Genomic DNA, 22328 nt, shown 5'->3' on the forward strand with positions numbered 1-22328 from the left:
CTAAGGAAAGTACTTAATTCAGCTTGTTTCACTTGGAGTTCTCTGCAGTATGAGAACAGTTTGTTTTTTTTTAGCATTGTAAAATACTTGTTTCTGGATAGTTGACCATTTTGATCTCAGAGCAGCATGCCTAAATTTTTAGGGCAGAATTTTGAAGCATAATAAACCATATTGGTTTGGGAGGTGGGAAAGAGGAAGGGGAGCCTGAGTTTAGTCAAAAGTGGAAAGAGGTTATGTTAGGATGGCTAGATTGACAAGAACGTGGCCCAAGGTGACAGTGAAACTGGATTCTAAGAATGGTTCAAGGTCCTTTTTATGTAAATTAAGAGTGAACACAAGCCATCTGGGGGTACTGTCTAAATTCTTGAGATTATTTCTAGTCTAGCAGGGTTAAGATAATACAAGTTTACTTGCATACTATGTTAATTTTTGTAGTATAGCTTTTGTAATTTAAATGATATGTTTAAATACAAAATACTAGCCATTCTCCCTCCCCCTCCTCCCCGCTCCACCCACTGTTAATGTTTCCTGGGTTTGTTCTTAACCACCTCTTGGCTGAATTTCAACACCAGATAATTTTTTTCTACAATGACTTAGAGGGGCCATGTTTGAAAATGTTCAATGTCTTTGCTTAAAATGGTATGTTTCTTTTATCATGGGTGGCTGTTTCCCTTGCCTCTATGCTCCTAAGTGACCTGGTTGAATGGTCACAGGCTTGTTCTCTTTGAAGCTCAGTAACTAAGCTACCTGGGTGTTGACACTGGTCTTAGCTGCTTTCCCACTGGAATGCAGAGGTTCCATTCACTGCATTTTAGGAATATCGGGTTTTTTTCTCTTCTCATTGAACACTATTCCCGATATGTTGAAACCTGTTTTGTTCCAGATCTTGTCCTCATTTCAGTTGATCTACTTTTCAGCATGTTCAGTCTGTTTCTCATGTGGTTTCCTCTATAATGGCTATTCTCCATTTCTTGCCTCGTTTTCATTGTTGATCAGTTTTTCCTACCTATACCTGACTGGGTTGTCTTCAGGGTAATTCTGAAATAGGATTATTTTAACACAGGGCACTATGTTTAATTATAGTGTGGAAGAATATTTCATGACCTGCAAACATGTTTATTATGGGAGAAAACACCATAAAACAGATGAACACATCTACTGTAAGAGAAGCAGAAGTCTCAAAACAGGTGTTAAATGTAGAATTATCATATGACTGCAATTTTACTCCTAGGAGAATTCTATCCAGGAGAAATGAAAACAAGCTTACAATTAGGTTTGCATGCAAATGTTCATAGCATTCACAATACCAAAAAGTGGAAACCACCCAAATGCCAATCAGCTGGCGGATGGACAAACAAAATGTGTATACGTGGAATGGAATGCTGTTTGGCCTTAGAAAGGAGGAAGTACTGATGCTATCTCTATCCTCTAGGGACATGACCACATCTCTAATTTCCTTTCCACTCTTCAAAGGATCATTAGGAGGGCCTGTTAGTACTGTGACACATGTCTGTATTCTGACTTAAGGTTTTCTGTGGATGTCTGTACGGTTTCAGTCCTGATTTTATTGTGTTAGCAGATCTAGTCATGGTTTATAATTTGAGGGTTCCTGTTTTCCTTGTTACACTGAAGAGGACATTTTACTTTTTTTTAAAGTAGGTTCCACGCCCAGAGTGGGGCTTGAACTCAACGACACTGAGATCAAGTGTGGCGCCCTGACATTTTACTTTTTTAAGAGCTCAGTGGAGTAAAAATGCCTCTCCCATCTTTGGAAGAAAGAGGAAATCCTCATTCTTCCTTTTCCACTCTTAATTCTACACCACACTCACCTAGATTTTCAACAGCCCATCTCATTTACCTGACATCAGTTGGTTAGTTGGTTGCAGAATGGTCTCTGAACCTCCACTTCTGACCCAGTCACCTGATAGGATCCTAGTGGGTTATCTAGTAGACATTTGGATGGCCAAGGTTGATTTAGGGATCATTCAAAAACTGATTTGGGGTCTGCTGAGTGTTGGGGAATGTAGTGATGACTTCAAATGTAGTCCTTGTCCTCTTGGAACCTAGTTTTTCTTTTGTGATTCCCCAACTTGATGTTGCAACCGGAGAATCTGGGAAATGATTCTATGGCAACTCCTAATAGAATCCATCCCTGGAGTTCACTCAGGAATCTCTTGCTTTTTGCTTTTGTATGTAATTTCCCCAGGCAATTCTGATGCAGCAAACTTAGGTATGGAATCTGCTGTTCTCTACCCTTTATCATCTGTTCCAAAACTTCCAATTACCATGATCATGTTTCAGGTACTTCATGGCAGAATCATCTCTATATTCCAAATTACAGTAGATACTGCAACCAAATTAATGGCGCTCCATTAAGTTGGTCCAACGGTGTGGCACACCAGTCTACCTTGGCAGCTTTTAACTTCTTCCCTATACCTTATACTGTAGCTGAATATGATGCTATTGTGAAGACATATCCTCCACTCTGCCAGAGTTTTTGTTCACCCTGTTCCTTCTGACTAGAACTGGAGCTGAATTAATATTTAATTTTATATATTGTACTCAGAATATTAAGCCGCCATTTACAATTAGCGATGTAGAGAAAATAATTGCTCTAATGGGTTGAGGAAGTAGTAGGTTTAAACTTGGAGTGTGCAGAATGAGCTCAACTCTTTGGAGAATGTGTAGAAAACTAGAAGGAAATCTGCAAAAATAGTGACAATTCTTGCTTCTGATTGAAGCAGAAAGATTTTCTGCTGCTTCATACTTTTCCTGTACTGAACGAGTTTTATACAATTATATCTTCAATAAAACTTGTTTTTTTAGTCTGAAATGATAAATTCACAGGAAGTTGTGAAGTGTAGTACAAAGAGATCATGTGTACCTTTCACACGGTTTCCCCTCTTGGTAAAGTCTGGCATAACTAATACATCAAAACCAGGAAATTGACATTGGTACAATCCACAGACTTCCTTCAGATTTCACCAGTTTTTATGTGTACCTGTGTGTGTGTGTGTGTAGTTCTATGCAGTTTTATCACATGTTGATTCATATAACCACCTCCACAGAACTGTTCCACTGCCAAGGTCTCCCTAGTGCTACCTCTTTATAGTCACACCTGCCTCCCTTCTTGCTTCCCCACCCTGTCACCCCTGGCAACCGCTTATCGGTTTTCCATCTCTAAAATGTCATTTCAGAATTGTTAACATAAATGGAATTGTGCCGTATGTGACCTTTTGAGATTGGCTTTTTGTCACTCAGCATAATGTCCTTGAGAGCCATTCAAGTTGTTGCAAATAGTTGGTTTCTTTATTGCTGACTGGTATGGATGTTCCATAGTTTGTTTATTCAGCTGGTGAAGGATATTTGGCTTGTTGCCAGTTTTTGACTATTACTAATCAAGGTTGCTATGAACATTGAACATTCTTGTACAGATTTTTGTGTGGACATGAATTTTTGTTTTTCTGGCAGAAATGCAATTGGTGGATCATATGGTGAGTGTATTGTTTAGTTTAAGAACCTGCCAAACCATTTTCCAGGATGGCTGTACCATTTTGCATTCCCACCAGCAATGCACAAGAGATCCAGTTTCTCTGCATCCTCACCAGCATTTGGTATTGGCATATTTTACTTTGGCTGTTCTAATTGGTGTGAGGTGGTGTCTCCTTGTGGTCTTAATTTGCATTTCCCTAATGGCTAGTGATGTTGAGCATCTTTTCATGTGCTTGTTTGCCATCTTTATATTCTCTTTGGTAAAATATATGTGTCTTTTGCCCATTTTAAAATAATTGTTTTTCACTGCTGAGGTTTTTAAAAAATTATTGAAGTATAGTTGACATATGATGTTACATTAGTTTCAGAGATTTGACAATTCTGTACGTGACATGGTGCTCACCACAGTAAGTGTAGCTACCATTGTCACCAAAGTTATTGCAACATTATTGACTATATTCCCTATGCTGTACTTTTCATCCCCATGATTTATTTCATAGCTCTAAGTTTGCACCTCTTAATCCCCATCACCTATTGCCTCCATCCCCCCAACTCCCTCCCCTCTGGAAACCACCAGTTTGTTCTCCGTATGTATAAGTCTGTTTCTGTTTGTTCATTTATTTTGTACTGTTGAGTTTTGAGAGTTCTCTATATATTCTAGGTACCAGTCCTTTGTCAGATGTATGACTTAACAAATATCTTTTCCCAGTCTATAGCTTGTCTATCTTTTTATTATTATTTTAATTCCAGTGTAGTTAACATACAGTGTTCTATTAGTTTCAGGTGTACAATACAGTGATTCAACAATTCCAGTGTTCAACAAGATAAGTGTGTTCCTAGGGCGCCTGGCTGGCTCAGTAAGAAGAGCATGTGACTCTTAATCTCAGGGTTGTGAGTTTGAGCTTCATGTTGGATGTAGAGATTACTTAAATAAAAAAAAGGTAAGTTACTCATAATCCCTATCACCTATTTCACCCATCCCCCTACCCACCTCCTCTCTGGCAATCCTCTGTTCTCCATAGTTAAGAGTCTGTTATTTGAGGGGTGCCTGGGTGGCTTAGCCAGTTGGGCATCTGACTCTTGATCTCAGCTCAGATCTTGATCTCAGGGTCTTGATCTCAGGCCCATGGTGGGCTCCATGCTAGGTGTGGAGCCTACTTAAAAAAAAAAAAGTCTGTTATTTGGTTTGTCTCTCTCCTTTTTTCCCTTTGTTTGTTTTGCTTTTTTAAATTTCACATATGAGTGAAATGATATGGTATTTGTCTTTCTCTGGCTTATTTCAGTTAGCGTTATACTCTCTAGATCATCCACATTGTTGCAAATGGCAAGATTTCATTCTTTTTTATGATTGAATAATATCCCATTGTATATATATATATATACATACCACATCCTCTTTATCCACTCATCCATCAGTGGACACGTAGGCTGCTAATTTTTCTTCTTAACAGGGTCTTTTGCAATCATTTTTAGTTTTTTAAAAACATTTTCAATTTTGATGCAGTCCAATTATCAATATTTCCTTTTGTGGATGGTGCTTTTGGTGTCATGTCTAAGAACACTTCACCTAGCCCTAGGTCCTAAAGATTTTCTATTTTTTCTAATTTATAATTTTACATTTAAATCTATGATCCATTTTGAGTCCATTTTTAAGGTGTGAGGTTTAGGTTAAGGTTGACCTTTTGTTTATTCTTTTATTTTTTAAAGATTTTATTTATTCATTTGAGACAGAGAGATACAGAGAGAGAGCGAGAGCATGAGCAGGGGAGAGGCAGAGGGCGAGGGAGAAGGAGGCTCCCCGCCGAGCCAGGAGCCAGACGTGGGGCCTGATCCCAGGACCCTGGGATCATGACCTGAGCCGAAGGCAGATGCTTAACCATCTGAGCCACCCAGGCGCCCCAAGGTTGACCTTTTAATCTATGGATGTTCAATTGCTGTAGCACTATTTGTTGAAAAGACTCTCCTTCCTCTGTTGAAATGCCTTTGCAACTTTGTCAAGACTCAGTTGACCATCCTTGTGTGGGTCTATATTGGGTTCTCTTCTGTTTCATTGATCTATGTGTCTGTCCCTCCACCGACACCACACTGTTTCCATTACTTCTAGCTATATAGTAAGAATGAAAACTGGGTAGAGTGATTCTTCCCACTTCATTCTTTTTCAAATTTGTTTTAGTTATTCTAGTTCCTTTGTCTTTTCACATAAATTTTAGAATAAGTTTTTTTTTTTTTAAGTAATCTCTATGCCCAGCGTGGGGCTTGAACTCATGACCCCGAGATCAAGAGTCTCATGCTCTACTGATTGAGCCAGCCAGGCGCCCCTAGAATAAGCTTTTCCTTACAAAAAAATCTTGCTGGGATTTTGATAGTAATTGTGCTGAAGCTATAGATCAATTTGGAGGAGAATTGACATCTTTATTATGTTGAGTCTAAAATATATTTTTAAGTTGTGAACTCAGAATATCCAGTCAACAGGAAAAATCATCTGCTACTTCCTATCTGGAGCACTCCTATTTATTCATCCTAGGATCATGCTCCTTGTTTGGAGCATGTCCATGGAGCAGGTGTCTCCATGAAATGCCACATTTTGTGAAGGAAGTTCACGTAGGAATATATATATGAAGGAGTCCAGCTGGGTCTCATGGCAGCCTAGATATTTCAGAGCAACGCTCCTGCTGAAGGCAACCATAAAAACACACGTAAATTTAATGCAGGCATTCCTCTTCTGATCCAGTAAGCACCTTCCGGAAGGGTTCTTGTTAGGAAGAGACAGAGGCTTCCTGAAAATCAAGTCAGTAACTGCCTGTGCAGAAAATGCAATATTCAGTTCATCTCAAACTTGTAAGTTAGACCTTTTCGGTTTCATCTTCTTAAAACTCATCATTGGGAGAGTACTTGGGAGTCTTACTTGAATATTAATTCTCAGCACGCACTGAACTTAATGACCATAATGTCCCAGAATTTTAATAACAAAGTTTTAATGTCTGTTTTCATCAGGGAACTGTGTCCTTGGTTTGTACTGTGGTGACTTCCTGTAGAAGGTTCTTTAATTGGCATACACTTAGGCAAAGCCGCCTTTTCCACAAGGGGCACGGAAGCTTCCGTGTGCAGTTTGCGAGTCTGTTTATTCCGTGGATTTCTATGAGATCTACAATGTTAACAGTATTCCTTGTAATAGGACCTGTGGGATGATTTATTTTGGGTGTCAGTGTCACAGATAGGCTTTGTTTCTAAGGACATATTTTCACTTGGACCCACTCCTAGGAATGAGGTCTGGGGCATTTATTAACCATACCCCCGGTTGAATCTCAGCCTACTCATTTCTCTCTTCTGACTTCTTTCATTGTATAAATATACAAAGTGAAACTTAATGCTTTCATTCCAGGAAGGAATATCTGGAGATGGGAATTCAGCTTTAACAATGATAATAAAAAAAAAAAAGACGGTGTGCAATTCAATTTTGACAGCGCAGCAACCTGGGTAATCCTATTTATTTCCTGCTTTGGAGTTGGGTGGGATACAACTCCAGAGGTTTTATCTAATTCTGTAGGGCAGTAGGGTTTATATTCCTGTCTGTGGCTTTCCAAAAACTAGCTTAACCACACTGGATGGCCCCTATGATTGTGTTCCCTGCTGGGAGAGAGCCAACAACTAATGATTAGATTTGTTGTGACTGGTAGAGTCAATAGGTGGACACAGCTATAGGTTTGCATGTTTTCGTGATCAAGTAGCCAAAGCAAAGGTGTTTCTTAGAGGCATTTAGTACCAGAAGATCAGGACGTATTTGCTAACAGCTCTGTGGAAAACCCTAAGTAAAGAGAGGAACCGGCATCACCCCTGGCCAGATTCATACTTGGTGTTCTCTTAGATGCTTTCCATTACGTCCTCGTGGAGGGAGTATGGCGTGCTCTTGTTTAAGGCCTGACCGTCCGGCTGTGCCTTTCTCAACCACTTAGCGCTGTGGTGGCGTCTCACCTATGAATGTAATGGATCATCTGTATTTCCCTCTCTTCTGGATCATTCCCTTAACGTCACCCATCTCAAAGCCCCGGCTTGATCTCATGTCTCTCTCTCCAGCTTGCACTTCCACCCATGTCCATTGCTTTCAATACCATGTCTTTTAATATTTTACCTAAAGAACACATTGACTTATTTGCAGAATCACACTATATGTGAAGTTATACAGTGAAGTCTTATTCCCACCTTGCCCCCATCCCAACCAGTAACCACATATTACTTACTTGTCTATACTTCTAGAGTGTCTTTATGCAAAGGGAAGCATCTATGAATATATTTTCTCCTCGTTTTACATGAACACTAGCATACTACAGGGCGCCTGGCTGGCTCAGTCGGTAGTGCGTGTGACTCTTGATCTCAGGGTCGTGAGTTCAAGCCCCACGTTGGGCACAGAGTTTGCTTAGAAAAAAAAGCACACTATATTGTTCCATACCTTTTTTCTAAACAATTTATAATGGAAAATTTTGCATGTCAATACAGAGAGTCCATTCTTTTTTACAATTGTGTACTCAAAATATGCTTATTGTGTGGCTATACCATAATTAAGCAACTATCCTATTGATGGGTTGTTTTCTATCATTTCCTATTTCTAGTAATACTGCAATGAATGATTAACTTCGTACACATAAGTATATTCATTGAAATTTGGGTACATATGGTCAAGTTCCCCACAGGCGTTGTATCAATTTGCACTGCCACCAGCAAGGTACAAGAGTGCTTCTTGGGGCGCCTGGGTGGCTCAGTTGGTTAAGCAGCTGCCTTCAGCTCAGGTCATGATCCCAGGGTCCTGGGATCGAGTCCCGCATCGGGCTCCCTGCTCAGCGGGAAGCCTGCTTCTCCCTCTCCCTCTGTCTGCCGCTCTGCCTACTTATGCTCTCTCTCTCTCTCTCTCTCTCTGTTAAATAAATAAATAAATAAATAAATCTTTAAAAAAAAAAAAGTGCTTCTTTTTCCATAGTTTTGTCTATGAGTGTGTTGGCAAACTTGTGTTTTGGCTAATGTAATTGATCCTGTTTTGTTTTGTTTTTTTTAACCTGGATAGTTTTAATTTATAGTTCTCTTCTGAGTGAGCTCAAACACCTTCCCATTATTTAAGAGGCTATTTGTATTTCTTTTTCTGTTATCTATCCCAGTGATCTTTGGCCGATTTTTCTTTTGTGTTATTGATCTATTTCTTGTGTTTGATTTGTAGGTGCTCCTCTATATTAGGAAGATTAGATCTTTGTTATAGTTGTAGCCAAATTGTTTTTGTTTTTGTTTTGGGGTTTTTGGTTTTTTTTTTACATTTGGCCATTCGTGTTTTCATATTGCTTATGGTGTTTTGGTTTTTGACAATACAGAGGGTTTTTAAAAATTGTTTTGTTTTGTTTTTTAAAGATTTTATTTATTTATTTGACAGAGAGAGACACAGCGAGAGAGGGAACACAAGCGGGGGGAGTGGGAGAGGGAGAAGCAGACTCCCTGTTGAGCAGGGAGCCCGACGCGGGACTCGATCCCAGGACTCTGGGATCATGACCTGAGCTGAAGGCAGTCGCTTAACCAACTGAGCCACCCAGGCGCCCTAAAAATTGTTTTTTATTAACTAATCTCTATGCCCAATGTGGGGGTCGAACTCAAAATCCCAAGATCAAGAGTCGCATGCTCCACTGACGGAGTCAGCCAGGCGCCCCTTGCTTATTTCTTAAAAACAACATTTACAGTCCGTTTGTCTAGCTTTAAAAATTTGTCAGGTCGTTTTGGAATGGTGTTGATTTACAAAGTAACAGGGATAATTGACATTTATGATGGCTCTGTTCAGGTTGTCTTTTTGTAACTTCAGTAATGTTTTTAAAGTTTTCTCTGTATAATTTTTGCACATTTCATGTGAAGTTTATTCCTATGTATTTTATGTTATCTGTTGCTATTATAAATGAGCAATCTTCTTCCATTATATTTTCTAGCTGGTAATTATATATAGGAAAGCTGTTGATTTCTGCATATCTTATTTTCTGCTACCTTACTGAATTCTTACATTGTTTATAGTAATTTCTCAGTTGAGTCTCCTGGTTTTTCCAGGTATACATGTACAAATAATAATAGTTTTACTTCCTCCTTTCCAATTATTAGACCTCGAATTGGGGGAGGGCAGCACCAGCCAGGTTATGTTTCTTTCTTTTCTTTTTTTCCATTGCAGAAATGGTACTATTGATGAAAGATAAACTATATTATATACTATATAAAAGATATACTATGTTAAAGGTATAAAAGATGAACTATATTAAAGATATAAAGATATACTGAAATCACTCAAATAATACATAAAGTAATTTTATCTGTTCCTTAAATCTACACTGTTAGACCTCTAATCCATTTTTCTTGTCCAGTTGCCTCAGTTAAAATGAGAATTGTGAATTCTTCCGGTGTTTGCCATTAAGCATGATGCTAGAATATTATTACCTAAGGGTATCAGTCTGTTCATATTTTGAATTTTTATCAAGAATGGGTGTCGAGCTTGTCACATGCCTTTTCAGCCTCTGCAGAAATGATTATATGTATTTTTCTCCCCAGATTTATTAATATACTTAATATATAAATATACTTAAATATACTCCTTAGATTAATTAATCCCCATAGATTTATTAATATTAATATATTTTATTATATTAATAGAATTAATAATATAGCAATGTATTAATATCAATATACTTAAATTTATATTAAAATACAAATTAATATAAATATACATAAAATTTAATAGACTTTATAATATTCAAATAATGGGGTACTCTCCACCATCTGAACTAAAGAACAGGTGATGGAAAACAGTAGCTACTTGTATCTTCTCCTTCCCTTTCCCTGACCTCTCCTGGGTCCTTTCCCCATTTCATTAAATGGCTAGATCATTCACCTACTCACTCAGGTCAAAGGCTTAGAGGTCATTCCTTTTTTTCTCTTTCTCTCATACCCTTCATCAACAAATCTCAGACGTTCTACTTCCAAACCTGGTCACTTCACCATCCCCGCTGCTTAAGTCCAAGTTAACTTCCTTTCTTTCTTGAACTACTTTAACAGTCTCCTCAACTGGCCTCCCTGCCTCCATTATGCCTTATAAGACTACCTGACTTGATTCCTCCCCGCATCCACTGTGTCCTTCTCATACCAGCCTCCTTTCCCTCCCTTAACTGTGCCAAGTTCCTCCTTTCTGCTAGAACTTCCTTTCTTCTCACGGCGGTCTCCTGCTCATTCAGGTCTCGACCCAAATGTCATCTCTTCAGAGAGGCCCTTCCCGACATTCTTAGCTAACTGCTCTAATTATGAAGTACCAAGGAAGCCCTTAAGGAAAGATGTGCAGCTTCTGACAGGGCCCTGAGCCAGTCTCTTGCCTAAAAAAGGTGGAGCAAGAGCTGCTGAGGCTGATGACTCTTCCTTGTCCACCTCCTTTCCAGCTTATGAGGGCCAGCTTACAGAGGGCTGGGTTTCCACTCTCTCCCGGCCACTAGATGTGCTTCCCTTGATGCTCCTATACCAAGGGCCATCCTCCCCTACTGTCTTCCTGCCGTGAAAGGATCTATAGCGCCAAACCACATTTACTCCCTAAAAGTAAGATGCTGTCTATTCATGAGCAAGAGAATGCCACCTTACTGACGGTGACCTTCAGCAAGTGACTTAACCTCTGAGTCATGGTTTTCGATGACAGTATCCGCCTTATACACTTTTGGTGACCATTGAGGGAGGATGTATTTAAAGGGCCATTGTGGGGCACCTGGGTGGCTCAGTTGTTGGGCATCTGCCTTCGGCTCAGGTCATGATCCCGGCGTCCTGGGATCGGGCCCTGCATTGGGCTCCCTGCTCAGCGGGAAGCCTGCTTCTCCCTCTCCCATTCTCCCTGCTTGTGTTCCCTCTCTTGCTGTGTCTCTGTGTTTCATTGTAACATCTCTCGTACTGTCACCTAAGGTTGGCTCGTTGTTTCTGAACATGGCTCTTGTCTGCTGTTCCTTCCCTTCCTGCTGCCTTCAGCCTGGGCCCTGGACATAGCTCCCTCTCTGTCTTTATTCTCTCCCTGTCTGTGACAGATAACTCCTTTCTGGTCTCCCTTCCGAACAGAACTCCAATTTGGTTCAGGATGGACATGCCTCTCTAAGAGTTCTAGGCTTCTCAGCACCCCCTTCCTCTAGGGTAGTCTTGTCTTCCAATTCTGGTCAATATGTAGGTAGAAGTCCGTGGGATGGGTGGGTGTCCCTTCCCAAGCAAAACCCCTGGGATGGACAGGTGTCCCTTCCCAAGCAAAACCTTGTAAGAAAACTTTTGGATCTGCTATTTTTTCTCTCCTAGAACTTGGAGCCTCGCACCCAGCGGGGCAGGAACTTCTCTGTGACCAGAAAGACTAAAACCATATGCTGACCATAGTGGAGTAGAAAGATGAGCAAACCTACATCATGGATGGCCCAGTGAAACCAGTACCCCAGCCTGAGCTGTCTTCCCCTGCGCCTCTCCTACCATAAGAAAAATAAACCCCTGTGCCTCTCACTTTCTTTCCTTTGGGCTGTTTATTCTTATAATCTTTGGCAGGTTGAATTTTTTTCTAAATAAAATATTGGGAAGCAAACGAACCCACAAAGCTAGTGGGAAAGGGCAGTTCCAATCTGTCATGATACATAAATATTTTTACATATATTTTCCATCATATGAGATATTATCTGCATGACTGCTTGGCAAATACGAAATTTCTTGTTTTACAACTCCTAACTGTATATTTTATTTTATTTTAATTTTTAAAAAAGATTTTATTTATTTATTTGACAGAGACACAGAGAGAGAGGGAACACAAGCAGGGGGAGTGGGAGAGGGAGAGGGAGAAGCAGACTTCCCACCGAGCAGGGAGCCCGATGCGGGGCTCGATCCCAGGACCCTGGGATCACGACCTGAGCCGAAGGCAGATGTCCAACGACTGAGCCACCCTGTATATTTTATTTTTACTGTTAAAAAGGAGAACACACACACACACATACACACTCAGGAAAATGGAGAGCACTGGGCTGTGGGGACACTGCGTTGTCATAGCGTCACTATGATGGAGGTGAGCCCACCACACAGAAACATCGAGAACCAGTGATTTACCAGTAACTACCACCGCTCTTGATTTTCAGTTTTCTTGGTGAGCTGAGTTCTTGTGAGCACCTGACGCTGAGGAATTGTCTGGCATCTGCTTCCAAATCATCGAGGGGCAGAAGTGGGTCAGGGTACAGACGAAATGAGATTGTCCAATCAGTTGACAGTTGTCGAAGTTGGATGGTGGGTATATCTTTAAAAAAATATTCCCTGAGGGTGGATGCCCAGGATTGGGTTAGGGATCAGAGGATGGGCTCATTTATGACTTTTTTTTTTTTAATTTTATTTATCTGACAGAGAGAGAGAGAGCACAAGCAGGGGGAGTGGCAGGCAGAGGGAGAGGGAGAAGCAGGTTTCCCGCCGAGCAGGGAGCCCGATGCGGGTTCGATCCCAGGACCCTGGGGTTCATGACCCGAGCCAAAGGCAGATGCTTAACTGACTGAGCCACCCAGGTGCCCCTTAAATATTGGTTTTGCTTGGTTTTGAGCTTTCTTTGCTCTGTAATATTCCATTTCATGAATAGCACAATGTACTGGATCCATTCTCTCATTGCTGGACATTTAGGCCATTTTCTAGTATTTTGCTCTTGAGAACAATTGCAGAGCGAGCTTTGGGGTTCTAGAATTTTCAAAAAAACAAAAGTAGAGAAGGAGTGGTATGATGAATCCCCATGGAGCCACAAGTAGCTTCAACTATTATCAACACTGCAATGCAAGTGTTTTTAATGCAACATTAGAATCTCTGGGGGCACCTTTGCTAAGCATATGGGTTCCAGCTCAATCCCCAGAGATCCCACATCGCATTTAGTTATGTCACTATTCGCCAAACTATGGACCTAATCCCAATGTCACCAGTGTTTTCACAAATGTTCTTGATCTGTTTCAGGATCCAACCTGCGATTCCACATTGCATGTGGCTATTAATGTCTCCTGGTGTCTTCCAGTCTCTGACACCTCTTCTTTTTTATTTTTAAGATTTTATTTATTTTTCAGAGAAAGAGAGCACAAGCAGGGGGAGCAGCAGAGGCAGAGGGAGAAGCAGGCTCCCTGCTGAGCAGGGGGCCCAATGCGGGGACTCGATCCCAGGACCCCAGGATCATGACCTGAGCTGAAGGCAGATGCTTCACCGACTGAGCCATCCAGGCATCCCATCTCTGACACTTCTTCATTCTTGTCTTTATTCCACATTCGTGAAATGTCCCGGTCATGTACCTTGTGGGGTGTCCCTTGATTTGGGTTTATCTGATGTTTTCTCCTGATTAGATTGAGGTTATGCATTTGGGGCAAGAATACCATGGAAATGATGTCGTGCCCCTCTCATCTCATCACGGGGTTATGGATGCCAGTGTGTCTTATTCCTGGCAATGTTACCACTGATCATTGGTTAAGATGGTTTCTGCTGTGTTTCTCCACTGTAAAATTACTGTGCTCCCATTGTTATTTTTTTAAAAGATTTTATTTATTTATTTGAGAGAGAGAGACCGAGCATGAGCAATGGGGGAGAAGGCAGAGGGAGAGGGAGAAGCAGACTCCCCAATGAGCAGGGAGCCCGACGCGGGGCTGGAGCCCGACGCGGGGCTGGAGCCCGACGCGGGGCTGGAGCCCGACGCGGGGCTGGAGCCCGACGCGGGGCTGGAGCCCGACGCGGGGCTGGAGCCCGACGCGGGGCTGGAGCCCGACGCGGGGCTGGAGCCCGACGCGGGGCTGGAGCCCGACGCGGGGCTCGATCCCAGGACCCTGAGATCATGACCTGAGCCGAAGGCAGACGCTTAGCCGGGTGAGCCACACAGGCACCCTGCCATTGTTATTTTTTTTAAAGATTTTATTGTTGAGTAATTTCTACACCCAACGTAGGGCTCGAACTCAACAACTGCGAGATCAAGAGTTGCTCGCTCCTCCGACTGGGCCAGCCACCCCCACTCCCGACCCTGCCTCCCTGTTGTTATTAATAAATATCTTAGAGAAGACACCTTGAGACTATGCGTCTATCCTGTTTTTCTTCAATCTTTTGCCCACTGATTTTAGCATCCATCAGTACATCTTGCCTGTGACAGTTACTATTGTGTTGTTTATATTTCTCTCATTCCTTCTACATTTATTAATTGGAATTCTTCTGTAAGAAAGAGCTGTCCCGGGGCGCCTGGGTGGCTCATTCGGTTAAGCGTCTGCCTTCGGCTCAGGTCATGATCTCAGGGTCCTGGGATCCCTGCTCAGCGGGGAGCCTGCTTCTCCCTCTCCCTCTGCCTCTCTCGCCGGCTTGTACTCTCTCTCTCTATCTCAAATAAGTAAATAAGATCTTAAAAAAACAAAACAAAACAAAAAAACAAAGAATGGATTTGGGGGCAAATGGAGCATAACCTTCACAAGTTAACATTTCCTCCAAGAATCCTTTCCCGACCCCACGTCTGGCTAGGTGCCCCCAGCCTCCTGCCAGAGCACTGTTATGCCGTATTGCTTGTTCCCTTGTGGGTTTCTCTCCTAAAGAGTCAGCCCCATGAGAAGAGGGGCTGCATCTCATTCACCTTGTTACTTCTGCTCAGGGATGGCCCACCCACAGGAAGTGCTCAATATGTATTGTGAGAAGAGATGAGATCAGGGCGATGTGGGCCAGAGAGCTGGAATAGTCACAGGGACTGTCTATTCCTGAATTTGGCCACCCTCCAGCCCTTCAGGGGCTGAGCACACCATGCAGTCTTCACACCTCTGTGCCTTTTATATGCTGTCCCCTCTCCTTGGAATACCAACTGTGACAAGTGGTAAGTGAAATTAGATAGGCAAAATGTCGATAATTGTTGAAACTGAGCAATGAGAATATAGGGGCTTAGTACACTGGTCTCTCTATAGTTCTGTATGCTTGAGAATTCCCAGAAAAATAGAGTTTCAGAACAGTATTTCTGGGGCACACGGTGTGTGCCAGACCCTTTGCTCACAGATCCTGGGGACACAGTGGTGAAGCAGCCAGACAGATGATACAAATAGGAAGAGACAGCCCCTCCTCCCACTGGAAAACTCCCCACTGTCCCTTGCCCTATCCAGGCCAGGCTTAGGAGGTCTGTCCCTGAAGCATCCCATCTGTCTCCTCCAGGACTCCAACCCAGCACAGAACGGACAGAGTCTTCTTCCTCCTTGCTGAGGACTAAACTGTGCCCTCCCCCAATTCCTATGTTGAAGCCCTAACCCCCCCAGTGTGATGGTATATGGAGATGGGGTCTTTGAAATGTAATTAGGTTTCAATGAGGTCATGAGAGTGGGGCCCTCATGATGGGATTAATATTCCTATAAGAAGAGACACCAGAGGTGCGCCTGGGTGGCTCAGTCGGTAGACCATGCAACTCTTGATCTCAGGGTTGTGAGTTCAAGCCCCACATTGGGCATAGAAGCTTACTTTTTTTTTTTTTTTTAAGATTTTTAAAAATTTATTTGAGAGAGAGAGTGAGGGACAGAGAGAGAAGGAGCAGGACGAGGGCAGAGGGAGAGGGAGAAGCAGACTTGCCACTGAGCAGACAGCCCGATGTGGAGCTCCATCCCAGAGCCCTGAGATCACGACCTGAGCCAAAGGCAGCCGCTTCACCAACTGAGCCACCCAGGCGTAGAAGTTTACTTAAAAAAGATAAATTTTTTATTTGATGCTCTTGATTTCAGCTAGGTCTTGATCTCAGGATCATGAGATCGAGCCCCGCATCGGGCGCCCGTGCTCAGTACAGAGTCTGCTTGAGATTCTCTCTCTTCCTCTGCCCCTCCCCCTGCTCCCACTCTCTCTCTAAATAAATAAATAAAATCTTAAAAAAACATAAATACAAAATAAAAACAAAACTATGCCCTATAGTTAAAAAAAAAAGAAGAAGAAGAAGAAGAGACACCAGGGGCGCCTGGGTGGCTCAGTTGGTTAGGCGACTGCCTTCGGCTCAGGTCATGATCCTGGAGTCCCGGGATCGAATCCCGCATCGGGCTCCCTGCTCAGCGGGGAGTCTGCTTCTCCCTCTGACCCTCCTCCCTCTCATGCTCTCTGTCTCTCATTCTCTCTCTTGCAAATAAATAAATAAAATCTTTAAAAAAAAAAGGAAGAAGAGACACCAGAGAGCTCCCTCTCTCTCCATCACGTGAGGACATGGTGAGAAGGCTGCGAGCCGGGAAGAGGGCTCTCACCACAGCCTGACGGTGCTGGCACCCTGATCTCCAATTTCCAGCCTCCAGAACTGTGAGGGTATTTCTGTTGTAGAAGCCACAGTCTGTGGTATTTTGTAGTGGCGGCCCCTGCTGACTGGGAACTTCCCTTGAGGTGACAACTGCCCCCACCGCCCCAGTTCTAGGGGTAGGGTTCGTCACCCTTGGCCTCAGAGCTGCTGGAGGGTCAAGGGTTCTGAGCCATGGTAACGGCTCCAGATTCAGGGGTCTTGGGGAGGGGGGAAGATGTATGAGCTCCTTTAGAGCTTTGTATGCATCTACCCAAAGTGAACAGATGCATTCCCTGACCCAGCACTCCCACTCCTGGGTAGATCCCCAATAGAAATGCAAATATACATTTACCCCAGGACAAAAATGTTCATGGCAGCATTCCTTTTAGTAACCCTAAACCGGAAACTGCCCCAATGCTTGTCACTGACACGGAACAGAGAAATAAATGGTGTCTTCAGACAGTGGAATACCATACAGCAACGAGAATGAACGAGCTCTTGAGACAACGCAGGTGAATCTCATAATGTTGACCGAAAAAGGCAAACAAACATGCCTCCGCACTGTCCGATTCCATTTATAGGAAGTTCAAAAACAGGCAAAATGAATCCGTGATATTAGAAATCAGGAGGGTGGTTATGCTCCACTAAAAGTTTTTATTTTTATTTATTTTTAAAATTTTATTTTATTTTTTATGTTCTAAAGGTGATTTAATATTTATTTTTTATTAAGTAATTTTTATGCCAAATGTGGGGCTCGAACTCACGACCCCAAGATGAAGAGTCGCGCGCTCCACAGATGGAGCTGGCCAGGTGCCCTGTCACTAAAAGTTTTTAAATCCATGCTGACAAATGGTTTACAGGGTATGAAGTGCCCATGCCCATCTGTTACCTCATTCTTTGCTCTTTTTCATGCCCACAGTACTTTATTGATCTATTATTTAGATACAGCCAAATGCATAAATCTTAAGTGACCAGCTCAATGAATTTTGCCCCATGTATACACCTGGGTAACCCACACCTAGATCAAGCTGCAGAACATTCCGGCACTCCTGAGGCTCCCTCACATTATCTCCTTTTATCTTCATGACCATCTCAGGACAGCAGAGCTGTTATTTGTCCCCATCACCACCGAGAAACAGCCTCAGAGACGGACACCTGGTGCCGGGCACTGCCTCCCCGGGGTCAGGACAGTGCAGAGGGATGACTTAGAGAACTCTCGGCAGCCTTCTCAGCACTCCCTGTCTTGAGCTTGCGTCATTAGCCCATGAGCTGACTTCCTGGAAAACGAAGCTCCGTCCCCCTTTCCACACAGCCGGGCAGGGGAGTTGGGGTGGCCAAGTGGGAGGCACCAGGCAGTTATTCTTTAGCTCCGGTTATTTTCCAGAGTCATCTCCCAACCATCAACATTCTGGACAATGCCCTGGAGTCTGGGGATTGTTGGTGCCAGGTGCAGGGACGCTGGAGCCAGGCTAGAAGCTGCCCCTGGGGAGGGAGTGGCCCCCAACTCGTCAAACTGGGTGGGCAGGGTGCCTAGTGAGGAAAAGGTACCTCTAATCCATTTGTGCTTCAAAGGAGCGGGGCCTGAAATGGGGCTCAAGCCGAAGCTTCTGGAAGGCCAGCGTGGATGCTCTTGGAGTCCAATTCTCACCGTCCCTAGATCCCCGCCTGGGGCTGGGTGAGGTTTGAGGGCTGGCCATAAGCACGCTAGAGCAAAGAGAAGGTGCCCCATGACCTTTCCTGGGGATTTCTCCCTCCAGTTCAAAGTCCTCCCTCAAACAGGCTCTATCCCCAGGTCACGGCCCTGGGGACAGAGCCCAGACACGTGCGTGACCTCTGTTCTTCAAGGGTAATCCAGTAGGCTCCACCGGGGCAAGGATAACCATGCTCACGGTTCCTCAGAGTTCTGGGAAGTTTCTCAGTCCTCTTTCGAGAATACTCTTGACTCTTCCAGTCAGGAACGGAGCTCCCCCACCCGCTCCAGGGGCTGGAACTCCGTTGTCTGAAAACAGACAACTACAGAGCAAGCATGGGGCAGAGGCCTGCCTGGTTTTCCCTCAGGGCAGAGCCCCCTCCAGCCACATTCTCACCTGCTTCTGTGGGTGGGAGGCTGAGGAGCTGGGTGACTCATCCTACTTCTGGGAAGGAGAGGATGAAAGGTTCCAATGGGTTTCTTTATTTCTCAGAGATCTGGATGGCATGGTGATGTGAGAAACATACAAAGGCTTGACAAAATTTTGTCTCTTTTCTATTTTTCTATTAAAACACACACACACGCACACACACACGGGCCTTAGCATTCCAAAGCCACAGATGAACTTACACCATCTGCTCAGGCCCCTGCCTAGGAACACAATTCCAGGAAGCAGGAGAAGGCCGGCTTGCCGTGGCTGTCATGTGAGGACCGTCAGATGGGAACAGCTGCTTATCCTCAGTGACTCTTTCCACGTAGACCCATTGCGGGGATTTGCTGTTCTTTGCGCGGCAGAAAGCAAACAGACCCCCACCTCTGCCCAGGGGCAAAGAAAAGCTGGGTCTCTACTGCCCCCCTACCCCACAGGGAGCCAGGGTAGGGCAAGGCAAGAAAACAAACAGCCTCACGTTGCTCAAGGGACTAAGGTTTCACTTGGTTCAAAACAAAACAAAACAAGACAAACCCAAACACAACCCTCTTCCTGTTCCTGGGGACTGAGCTTCTGAGTAACAACTGTCAGTCTCTGCCCCCACAAATAGCTTCATCTGGATTTGCAACAAGATCCTGGGTGTGGGGCTTTGATATGAATTCTAGCACTTTTATTTCGGCTCATGCCCTCTTGATGTTGTAAAAGTGTGTGTGTAGGGGGGAAGGTACTAGAATCAGTGCGGGACAGGAAGTTATAGAGGCCAGAAAAAAAAAAGATGCATATTTGCTGTGCGTATGAATGTAGCCACACCTCAGCCTGAAAGGTCCTTCTAGAAAGAAAAGGAACCGGGCAGCAGAAGTCACATGCCGCCCAAGCTTCAGTGAGGTCTGGGTGAAATGGACACTTCCTGTTTGTTTTAGTCCAGCTGAGCTGTGGGGGGAGGGGAGGGCAGGGATTTAAACCAGGGCCGTTGGGCGTGGAAAGAATCAGAGCTGCTGCATCAGCCCGGGAAACTGTGGCGTCGCCTGTCCCATCAACCACGCCCTCCTGTTCCCACCGAGGACAAGACAGAGATAATACCATAATAATGCATAGGAGTTGCCATGAACTTGCACCAGATGCTTTCAATGAGCTAAATTTAACCTCACGGCACCCTTTGGGGAGGTGGGGTGAGAAGCAGCCACGATCCTCATTTTGTCAACACATCACAGACCGCCTGGGGAGGCTGAATGACCCAATGACGGTCAAACAGCAACTCAAAGGCTGAGTCAGGACCTGGCTGGGTCTCTGTGCTCCCTCTACCCCAGCTACTTCCTCCTAAATAGCTCTAAGCACTCCGTTTCTTGGCCCTTGAGTTTTAGCACTGGGGCTGCCATGATTATTTCCTTGGCAGTGCTCACACTCGTAAGCACGCCATCCGCGCCATCCCCAACCCTGGGGCTCTCTGTGAAAGGGGATCCAACCCCAGGCCACCCCACACCTCAGAGTGGTAAACAAGTCGGACTTCCAGAGCTTAGCGCAGGGTGCTCAAACTTGGTCGCACTTGTGCAACATGAGAGAGATCCATAGGTCAAGGATGTGGGGAAACTGGAACCCTCATCCATTGCTGGTGGGATTGCTGTAGAAAAGAGTTCGGCAGAGCCTCAAAGGATTAAGCAGAGAGTTACCCTTATGACCCAGCAATTCCACTCCTAGGTACCTACCCAAGAGAAGTGAGAACACACGTTCACAGAAGAACTTGCACACAGGCGTTCACAGCGGCATTAAACACAACGGCCCCGAAGTGGAAACAACACAAATGTCCATTAGCGGATGCATGGATAAACAGAATGTGGTCGAGCTGCGCAAGGAAATATGATTCAGCCGTTAAAACGAAGGAAGGAGTGGCACCTGCTACATCACGGATGGACCGTGAAAACATGATGCTGAGCGAAGAAGCCAGACACACGAGGCCACGTATTGTACGATTCCATGTACATGCGACGTCCAGAACAGCCAAATCCATGGAGACAGAAAGTAAATTAGTGGTTGCCAGAAGCTGGAGGAGGATGGGGGGAGAGAACGGGGAGTGACTGCTAATGGGTTTGGAATTTCCTTTTGGGGTGAGAAAACATAAAATTAGCTAGTGGTGATGGTCGCAAAACTCCGTGAATATGCTACAAACCACTGACTGGTACAGTGTAGAAAGGTGAATTTTATGGTATGTAAATTACACCTTGGTTATGCTATTACCAAAAATAATACAGATGCCTGGGCCCACCTTCAGAGATTCTGGTTTAGCAAGTCTGAGATGGGACCTGGGCATCTGCCTTTTTATAAAGTATCCTAAATGTCGGGAAGGGAGTGGTTTGCAAAGTGTATGGCATCACACATGTCCCCAAAGAGCTGGGGAAACATGGGAGCCTCTTAGGGGACAATTTCAGTGTCAACCCGTGTGATCCTAGAGGAGAGTGCATAAGAAGTTCAGGAGAGAGAGAACAGTTTGGGTTAAGGTGGCCTGGGAGGGGTGGGGGGACTGAGCCTTGGAGGATGGGCAGGATTTACATGGACAGAGGGGCCACATTCCAGGCAGGAGAATGGGCCTGGCACAGATCTGGGGGGTGGGAATGAGCATGGCATGGTTTGGGGTCTGTTTGAACTGACCTGGAGGGTGAACTTGGGGGATGTTGGGGAAGACAGGCTTGGAGGAGTGGGCTGGGATCCTCGAATGCCAGCCAGGAAGCACTGGGGTGGGAGACGTGGAGCCAAAGAGGATTATAAGGACACAAAGAAAGCAGAGTTATAGGAAGAATAATCTGCCATCTATGTAAAAATGGCAGTCAAAGGCCGGTTGAAAAGCTGGGGCAGGAATCAGGAAATAAAATCATGAGGGTCTGCGCCAGGGGCTTGACAGGGTGTTAGAGAGGAAAGATCAAACTCAGGGTTTAAAGAGGGAATTGACATGAGATGGAGAATGAGGGAAAGAGTAGAATCAGAGAGAAGCCTACATGCTCATTCACACAAAAGGAGGAACCAAGGCTGCTTCCCTAGTTTCAATCCCAGCTGTCCCACTATCGGCTTTGTGACAGGGGGCGAGTCACGTGACCTCTCTGTGCTTTACTCTTCTAATGGGAAAATTCAAATAACCATAGTAACTACCCCGTAGGTTGTCCTGATGAGTAATTGAGAAAATCCAGACGAAACAGAGGGAACACTTTGAAGAATTCAAGTGGGCTTTTCCCTCTTGCATTTCTATATAGGCCACCTCCTTGGGCAGTCTGAGGACCATTTGGTTGGCAGCAGGAAAGGTTTTTTTCCACATTTCTTGAGTGAATTAAAAATTAATCCTGGGGCGCCTGGGTGGCTCAGATGGTTAAGCGTCTGCCTTCGGCTCAGGTCATGATCCTAGGGTCCTGGGATCAAGTCCCGCATCGGGCTCCCTGCTCCGCGGGAGGCCTGCT

At 44.3% G+C, this 22328-nt stretch overlaps 1 long non-coding RNA gene across 1 annotated transcript; it reads left to right on the plus strand.

Moving 5' to 3' along the window:
• The first annotated feature begins 4440 nt into the window (after positions 1 to 4440).
• Positions 4441 to 12909, plus strand: LOC123845734 (uncharacterized). The gene is made up of 3 exons (XR_010406088.1): positions 4441 to 6330; positions 6875 to 6969; positions 11818 to 12909. It is a non-coding gene; the product is annotated as an uncharacterized LOC123845734 (long non-coding RNA).
• The last annotated feature ends 9419 nt before the right edge of the window (positions 12910 to 22328 follow it).

The sequence above is a fragment of the Mirounga angustirostris genome, unplaced genomic scaffold (genome assembly GCF_029215605.1).
Source record: "Mirounga angustirostris isolate CCGP_5_RB_7025 unplaced genomic scaffold, mMirAng1.0.hap1 SCAF_11, whole genome shotgun sequence".
Lineage (NCBI taxonomy): Eukaryota > Metazoa > Chordata > Mammalia > Carnivora > Phocidae > Mirounga > Mirounga angustirostris.